The sequence below is a fragment of the Schistocerca piceifrons genome, chromosome 4, assembly GCF_021461385.2.
Source record: "Schistocerca piceifrons isolate TAMUIC-IGC-003096 chromosome 4, iqSchPice1.1, whole genome shotgun sequence".
Classification (NCBI taxonomy): domain Eukaryota; kingdom Metazoa; phylum Arthropoda; class Insecta; order Orthoptera; family Acrididae; genus Schistocerca; species Schistocerca piceifrons.
This window is the reverse complement of record NC_060141.1, coordinates 277,677,319-277,684,938: the sequence shown is the minus strand read 5'-3', so window position 1 is coordinate 277,684,938 and position 7,620 is coordinate 277,677,319. Positions and strand designations below refer to the sequence as shown.

General features: G+C 41.6%; 1 non-coding gene across 1 annotated transcript; it reads left to right on the top strand.

Annotated features, from left to right (window-relative positions):
• Positions 1-776: 776 nt before the first annotated feature.
• On the top strand, positions 777-883 carry LOC124796961. The gene has a single exon (XR_007016854.1). It is a non-coding gene; the product is annotated as a U6 spliceosomal RNA (small nuclear RNA).
• The last annotated feature ends 6,737 nt before the right edge of the window (positions 884-7,620 follow it).

Here is a 7,620-nt window from a genome sequence, read left to right as displayed (position 1 = left end):
CCCAGATATCACACTTCAGATTCTGCCCAATGAAGGATTCAATCGTACTAAAGCAGTAAGTGGACGTTATGGAGATTATTGATGCAACAGGACGATTTCTCCGACGTCGACCAGCAGAGTGATACCATGCTGTCATACGGGCCCTCCTAATAAGGTGGCCGAAGTCCGTTGCATTAATCCGAGATTATGTTGAAAAATAGGTTTTTTTAGCTAGACGATTGTGGAATAAAACGGTATATTGAATAAAACCGACCTGCTTTCAGAAAAAAAGGTGTTGCTTTACTAATTGAACGTGTGTTATAGATCTGTGCGAGTACAAGAAAACGCCTGCCATATCTTCTTTACCATGTGCATTAAATGTCTATCTAGGACTATGCGTTTCATTCGTGGATGTATGTTGATGACATCTGCATTTCTACGACTGGCAGTCATAAGCTTCTCGTGATCACCTTGCTAAAGTTAAGTGAGGTAAGTTTTTGCTTCTGAGACGCGGCGCCAAAGAACATCTTGGCACTGGCTGTGTGATCGCTCATTCTGCTAAGCCATCTTTGACGGCTGCCGATTGGCGGACACTTACTTTTTAAAGAGGAAGTTGCCACTTACGAGGAGAGAACTTTTGAAGGTAATCGCGTGACTAGGCGTTTACCTGTACTATCCGCGCGGAGACTGTGTCACTGTGGCCGGGTTGGGAAGTCACTGTTGTGTAGCGCTGAGAAGTGGGACAGGCAGCTGCGACGCGATCGCAGCACTGTAGCCAGGGGCTCAGCTCTATGGACGTACTTGCTTCGGCAGTACATATACTAAAATTGGAGCGATACAGAGAAGATTAGCATCGCCCCTGCGCAAGGATAACACGCAAAATCGTGAAGCGTTCCACAATTATTCTGCCGGTACGGTAGCTCAGCGTGTTCGGTCAGAGGGTAATGTGCCCTCTGTAATAAAAAAACTGAGTTAACCGATCAACAACGAACTGAAATGGATGTCTTACGACGTCCGCCCCGAGCAGATGCAACGAACTAAAGCGAACAAAATGAAAAAAAATAAAAAAAAATGGACGGCGGACGTAAGGGTACTCCCTGTTCCTGCGGAACTAGCTATAGCAGTGGCCGCGGTAGGACCTGTGTTGTCCATAGGCCTTCGGTGCTGATACACACCGATACGTCGTCTACGACCGTACACCATATCTGATGCCTTCGCAATAGCTCTGGCCACTGGATTATTCGAACGGCGAGCATCTCGTTGTTGTAGTGCAACTCTCAGACTGCATAATCGTGTTAGGCATCAGATACTGCTTATTCACGGCGTCAGTGTTTTTAACCTGCTATCATTTGGGTCAGGTGTGTTCAAACCTGAACCATCATACTAATGTCTCTTTGTTGGCCTGCGTTTATATTCCTTTAGGATAATTGTGTTACCTGAGAAAGAGGCACGTGTACATTGAAAATGTTTCAGAAATTTTATCAGTAACTTGACTGCTGTATATTAAATGTTATTTGTGATGAAACTTCAAATTATCAGTGCCATATTACGAATCGTAATATTACACAGTCTTTTCTGCGTCGCACTAAGTTGCAGACAAATGTGTATATGTGTTCAGATATGTAGAACCAGTCGTTTCCGTTTATGAATTTAGATATCCTTTTTTAATATCATGAGTAATTGGGGTTCAATGTAACCTCGCTTGTACATCATGCGCTCAATTAAGCTAACTATCTCTGTTAAAGAGATAAAGAAAGAGGCACAACTGCATTCCAAAAAAATGGTTCAAATGGCTCTGAGCACTATGGGACTTAACATCTGTGGTCATCAGTCCCCTAGAACTCAGAACTACTTAAACCTAACTAACTTAAGGATATTACACACATCGATGCCCGAGGCAGGATTCTAACCTGCGACCGTAGCAGTCGCGCGGTTCCGGACTGACTGCATTCCACTTCACCGGTATAATGTTATTTGCTTTCCATTCTTAACTGTAACGGCTTAGCAGAGTAACCTTTTTTGGCTTGTAATTAATACCTATTGTTTATGTTACAGAGTAGATCTAATCTGACCCTTGTGTATGATTCTGTGGCTGCTGTTGTTTTCACGAGAATAGTTGTGAGGCCCTCCCTGCTTTCGGAACGAGCACTGTAAGGCTTGTACCACCATAAAACCTTCAGTATTTTATTAGTGTTACTTTATTCGGTTTTTAAAAATAACTCTTAACTGTTGGCTTCTCTTAGAAATTATTAAAGGTTGTTTTACTGGCCCTTCAGGCCGAACTGGGTGCAATAAATAAAATTTTAAAGGAATTTGCAAACTCTGACTTCTTTTAATCATAAATATAAGTCTGTGTGACGCTAACTGTTACTATTTTCACAGATAGAAAAGTATAACCTTCTCAAATACTTTCAATTCGTGAGCTGCACCCTTAATTTTTACACATGAATTAGTGAAATTACTCATGGTACCTTTACTATCCATGGCTGTGGCCACTTTCAGAACTCAAATTAATAATCTATTTGATTAATTTAATAGTATTGGTTGAAAACAGTCTTGGTTGCAATTTTAGGAACAGGAGCGAATGCGTGAACGGGAACGCGTTATTCAGATCTTGGTGCCTCTCGCGTCCATCTGGAAAAGATAACCTGAAGATGCCTAAATAAGGCGAAACGCGTCGTTGAAAAATAAAAAAAAAAATAAAATTGCAACCAAGACTGTTTTTAACCAATACTGTTAAGCACTGGTTTGCTGTTATGCCACATATGGACTGGCCAAATTTCTATAATTAATTTAGTAAGGCTGAACCTCAATTTGCTGGTGTACCCATGTACCATCACAATAAAATAAAAACAGTGAATACATGAGGGAGTAAGAATCAGAAAAATGGCGTATTAAGTACAAAAACTAATGACAAGTTTTAATAATCCTTTTGTAACTACATCTAGCTGATGAATCCTAAAAAAAGAGAAACCACAAATCAGAAGAGTAATGGTGTTTCATTGGCAAAGCATACATTGGGGTGCAAGCTATACAAATTCACCACTGAATTAATCCCTTTTACAACGCAATCTGACTTAGTTTATGTGAACTGACTGTGTGGCCCAACTCTGTTCAGATGGAATCAACTATGACCAAGTATACCGCAATCTGTGGTTCATCTGAGAACAGGGAACTGTGAAAAAATTTAACAACACTACACTGGCGCAGCAGTATTTTGCCCTTTCACCTTCATTCAGGCAGTAGCAAAAAACCGTGTGCTGTGGGCGTGGGGTGGTGCGCTTCGGCAGTTGACATGTTCTGACGCGTCCAGAAAAATTTGCAAGGTACGCGGTCTGGCGTACTGATTACCAGAACGCAGGAAACTTCCCCATCAGAGGCCTGAAATTCCGGCAGATCTGAATCTGAAGTGCTACCGTTCACTAAGCTGGCCAGACCAATTTGACTCACAGGCAGGTCGGTGCGTGCTGGAACCGTCAATCGTCAGACGACCGACTCAGGACGAATCAGTTCATCCTCGCCACACATGATGTGTCCGAGATGATATACTGTAGAACTGTCGGTATAGTTGGAAACTGCTACAAGTCCACCGCAAGGTACAGACCACAAATCTTACCCACTGCGGAAAGATCTAACGTTCACCACCAGGGGAGGACCAGAAGACGAAGAAGGCAAAGAAACACAACCACTTTCTACCAAGCCTCGGTAACGAAGCCGAATTAGCAGGAACGAAACCGCTCGCACGTTGCACAAACCAATCGATCTACCCTCTACTCACTGAATCTCCCGTCTGGACTGTCCTGTTGGCCTTTTAGCCTGTCCAGACACAGCACCACGATGCCAGCGCCAACCTTGTGTGAATGCTCTGAAAAGCTAATCATTTGCGTATCACAGCATCTTCTTCCTCTCGGTTAAATTTCGCGTCTGTAGCACGTCATCTTCGTGGTGCAGCAATTTGAATGGCCAGTAGTGTAGTTAGGTGTCTGCATTCCAGGTACACTCAGGAGCCCTTGGCTGACAGCAGCGTAGGATCGGCGCTAGATGATCCAAAACAAAATGACACAGCCGTCTGACTGAGTATAGGTTGTTTTGGATCATCTAACAGGAAACATACGCTAATGTAACACAAGAATTTCTGTGTGTACCTGGTGTCCAGATACGTACATATAATGAATGATAATGAAAATATTGACTGCCCGTCGTTTTTATACAGCGGGAAACGAATATTTACAGAGCATCTAATAAGGTTCACTTCCTTTTCATCCTGCTCCTTGTATTACGAGAGCAACGCTAATATTACAGCATTCTTGAAACAAGAATTCTTGTGGTAACCACTTCTTGGGGCAAAAACTCGTTGAAGCACCTGTTAACGAGGCGCGAGGCCACGGCGCAGGGGTGATTTAGGGAGCCGCAAACGACCTGCGTCGGCTCGTCGCTGGCCGGCCGGCGCGTCGCGGTCGTTACGCGGCCGGCGCGGGTGTCATTACGCACTCACGCTCCCCCATAAACACCTATAACTACTTCATCTGCAGGCGCCGCCGTGTATCGGCAGGCGGCCGCCCTCCCCTCTCCAGCAGTGACGTACTGCCGATAGCTCGCTACGTCAGCAGTGCCTCCGCGGTGACGCTAGGGCTGCAGTAATGTGACCCACGGCGAGAGAAACGACGCAGCGCCACTCCACTGGGTTGGTTCAAATGGCTCTGGGCACTATGGGACTCAACTGCTGAGGTTATAAGTCCTCTAGAACTTAGAACTACTTAAACCCAACTAACCTAAGGACTTCACCCACATCCATGTCCGAGGCAGGATTCGAACCTGCGACCGTAGCGGTCGTGCGGTTCCAGACTGTAGCGCTTAGAACCGCTCGGCCACACCGTCCGGCCGCTCCACTGGGTTTTGGCCTCTAAACCAAGTTCTCATGAGGGGATAATGCAGGCAGTCATTGCCCTTCTTTGGAATTCGTCCGGTCCTTACGATGTACCGGCTCCACCTGCAACGATCAAACTTTCGCACTAACATTTTCATCACGATTCCCCTATGTGACATCATTTCGTAATCAATTATCGGATACTGAAGTGAAGTCGGTCGAGCCACTTAGAAAGGCACCCTTTGACATTAATCTAAGTTGATACTAGGTAGGGAAGAGTGTGAAGAATGTTGTATCTTGGGACACTTTTCACATATCCTCTAACCAACTCTGTAATAGAAAAGTTTAATATAATGTTGGATCTAAGCTCCGACAGTTACGAAAAACCAGGTTTTTTTCCAAGTTCCCAACCATGTTTCGGTACCTCTGTGCCATCATCAATGGGTTTCTGTTTTATTTAATCTTTGCACTCGGTATGTATGGTTTTTCTGGACCACTTGTGTAATTTTTATTACGGTTAGCTTGTCATATTTTTGTGTGGCAGGCCGTCTTTTCTCAGCATCCTGATGAGATGTTGTGAATTACATGTAAATATAACACATATTTTCGCGAATATGCTCGTAAAAACACTTTTCTTTTCACCAAACCCCCTGTAATTGCTTAATGTATTTTCTAATTTCATTTTTAAATGATGGTATTCACTACTTGTGTGCTCCTGCCTTTTTATGAAAGTAGAAAAATTACTCCACAAAAGTAAGATTTTCTAAATGTAGAAACGTAGTGCTAGATACAGCACGGTCATGTAACAAGGAGCCGTTATTCTATTGAACTTTAAAAGCGTTGCAATCGAGAAAATCGTGTGAATACTGTAATTAGTCGCCTGCTGTTACATCATTACTACATTACTGTGATGCATACCAGAATCAGTGAGTAAAATGAAGTGAAGAAAAAGAATTATAAAATCAATCACCAGTTACACTTTAAGTAGATTCAGAAACTGAAGCTACAGAAGTGTAAACGTAGGCCTCCGCGGCCGTTTTCACAGTCAATAAAATTCTTCTGGGTTTAGAACCGCATTGTCAACTATAAACTGTGGATTGCATCTTGCAATAGTCGCCGAAAAGTCCGAATTTTATGGTTGACAATGCGGTCCCAAAGCCACAAGAATTTTATTGGCTGAAGCTACAGAAAACTAGCATAAATTTCCTTTTTGAAGACAAGTAACATTGTTAAGACCTTAACGAAGCTCACATAACTTACAAAAACCCCACTTTCCTTAATAAAATACCTTCTTTTATTTCTAAATACAAGATGATGCACGAGCGACTAAATATTGCTACACCGCGCACACGTTATATTATAACTAGTTATAAAAGGTAGTAGCATTTGACTCGTCGTAAAATTCTGTAACTTGAGACTTAGCAATGTATTAGAGATAGCTTTAATATGTTATACAGCACTGAATTGTGTACGACTCGAAATATTTACAAATCCGGCTTAAAACACAACCTCATGTCCAGCAGAAACAAAAACAGTACAAAATGGTGCAAACTACTTGTGGCGGTCTCTAGTGCACAGTGCTTCGTGTGACACGAAAATCACGACTAGAGTGAAGTACTGACCAAAAAACATCGTGTAGGTGAAGGTACATTATCCTCTAGTCACAATATTCTCTTTTCAGTTAATACACAAGTCACGTTTATGACAAGAGTGCCATATTGCTTACTGATCCCTTAGTCACTTTGAAATATGCTACCTTTCCTTCAAGAAATCCATATTTGCAATGTCGAAACTTGTTAAAATCTTTAAAAATTAAATATCATAGTAGTTTTCATGGGGACGTACTAAGTTCGCTAATTCCAGAACTGTATCACGTATTAACAAAAAAGTTTATGACGCTTTACTGAAATTGAGCTACATGAGTGTTTTGAACAGTAATATAAATTCAATTAACGCTAGAAAACAAAGGATTACGTTTCACAAATACAATTGTAACGCAAATGCCTCAGATTAATTCATACTAATAAAATGTTTATCATAATATTAAAATCTCCATAAATCTGGAAATGTTACAGACTCATCAAATCAAGGAAGAGTTTTGAAATCAGGACTGACGTCCCTTTAAGGTGAAACTTTTTACACATCTTTTCACAGTTGTTTTAATTTTAGTAAAGTTAACATTTACTTTATTTTGCTGTTGCCAGAAATGGATGCAGGAAAGAAAGCTGACTCAAATACGGTTGCTACTACTTTAAAATAGATTATGATTAATTTCATATAGAAAGAAAATACTCTTTTCAGTTACAAAAAACATGACGTAAAATAGTGCTGGCCATCAGGAATCTTAATTCTAACCATAAAGTACATGTTTATACTTCATTTCATTTGATCTATGGATCCCTTCAACTTGTGGGGATAGGTATGTTTATACATAGTTTTGTGGGAGGTGCGGGAGTGCAGATGTGAGTGAGGATGTTGTTGTAGGTCGTTGAGGCCCTCCAATATTTTATTTCTGTGAACGTCGCTCAAAGGTAGGTTGCAAACAGTGATAACACGTGACCGTAAGTTGTTGATACTGTGAACTGGTAATGTGAAGTTAATGTAATAAACATAATTCTACAGAGACATGTTTTGACTTATTGGCTGGTAGATGGAACAAAATGTGTAACTCAGGTGGAACCTGAGACCAAATTCGTCGAATGGACAGCAGCCAGCTCAGTTAATCATAGGTAAAAGATGAAATATGTAACTTGGATTTGTGGCATCATTTGAAC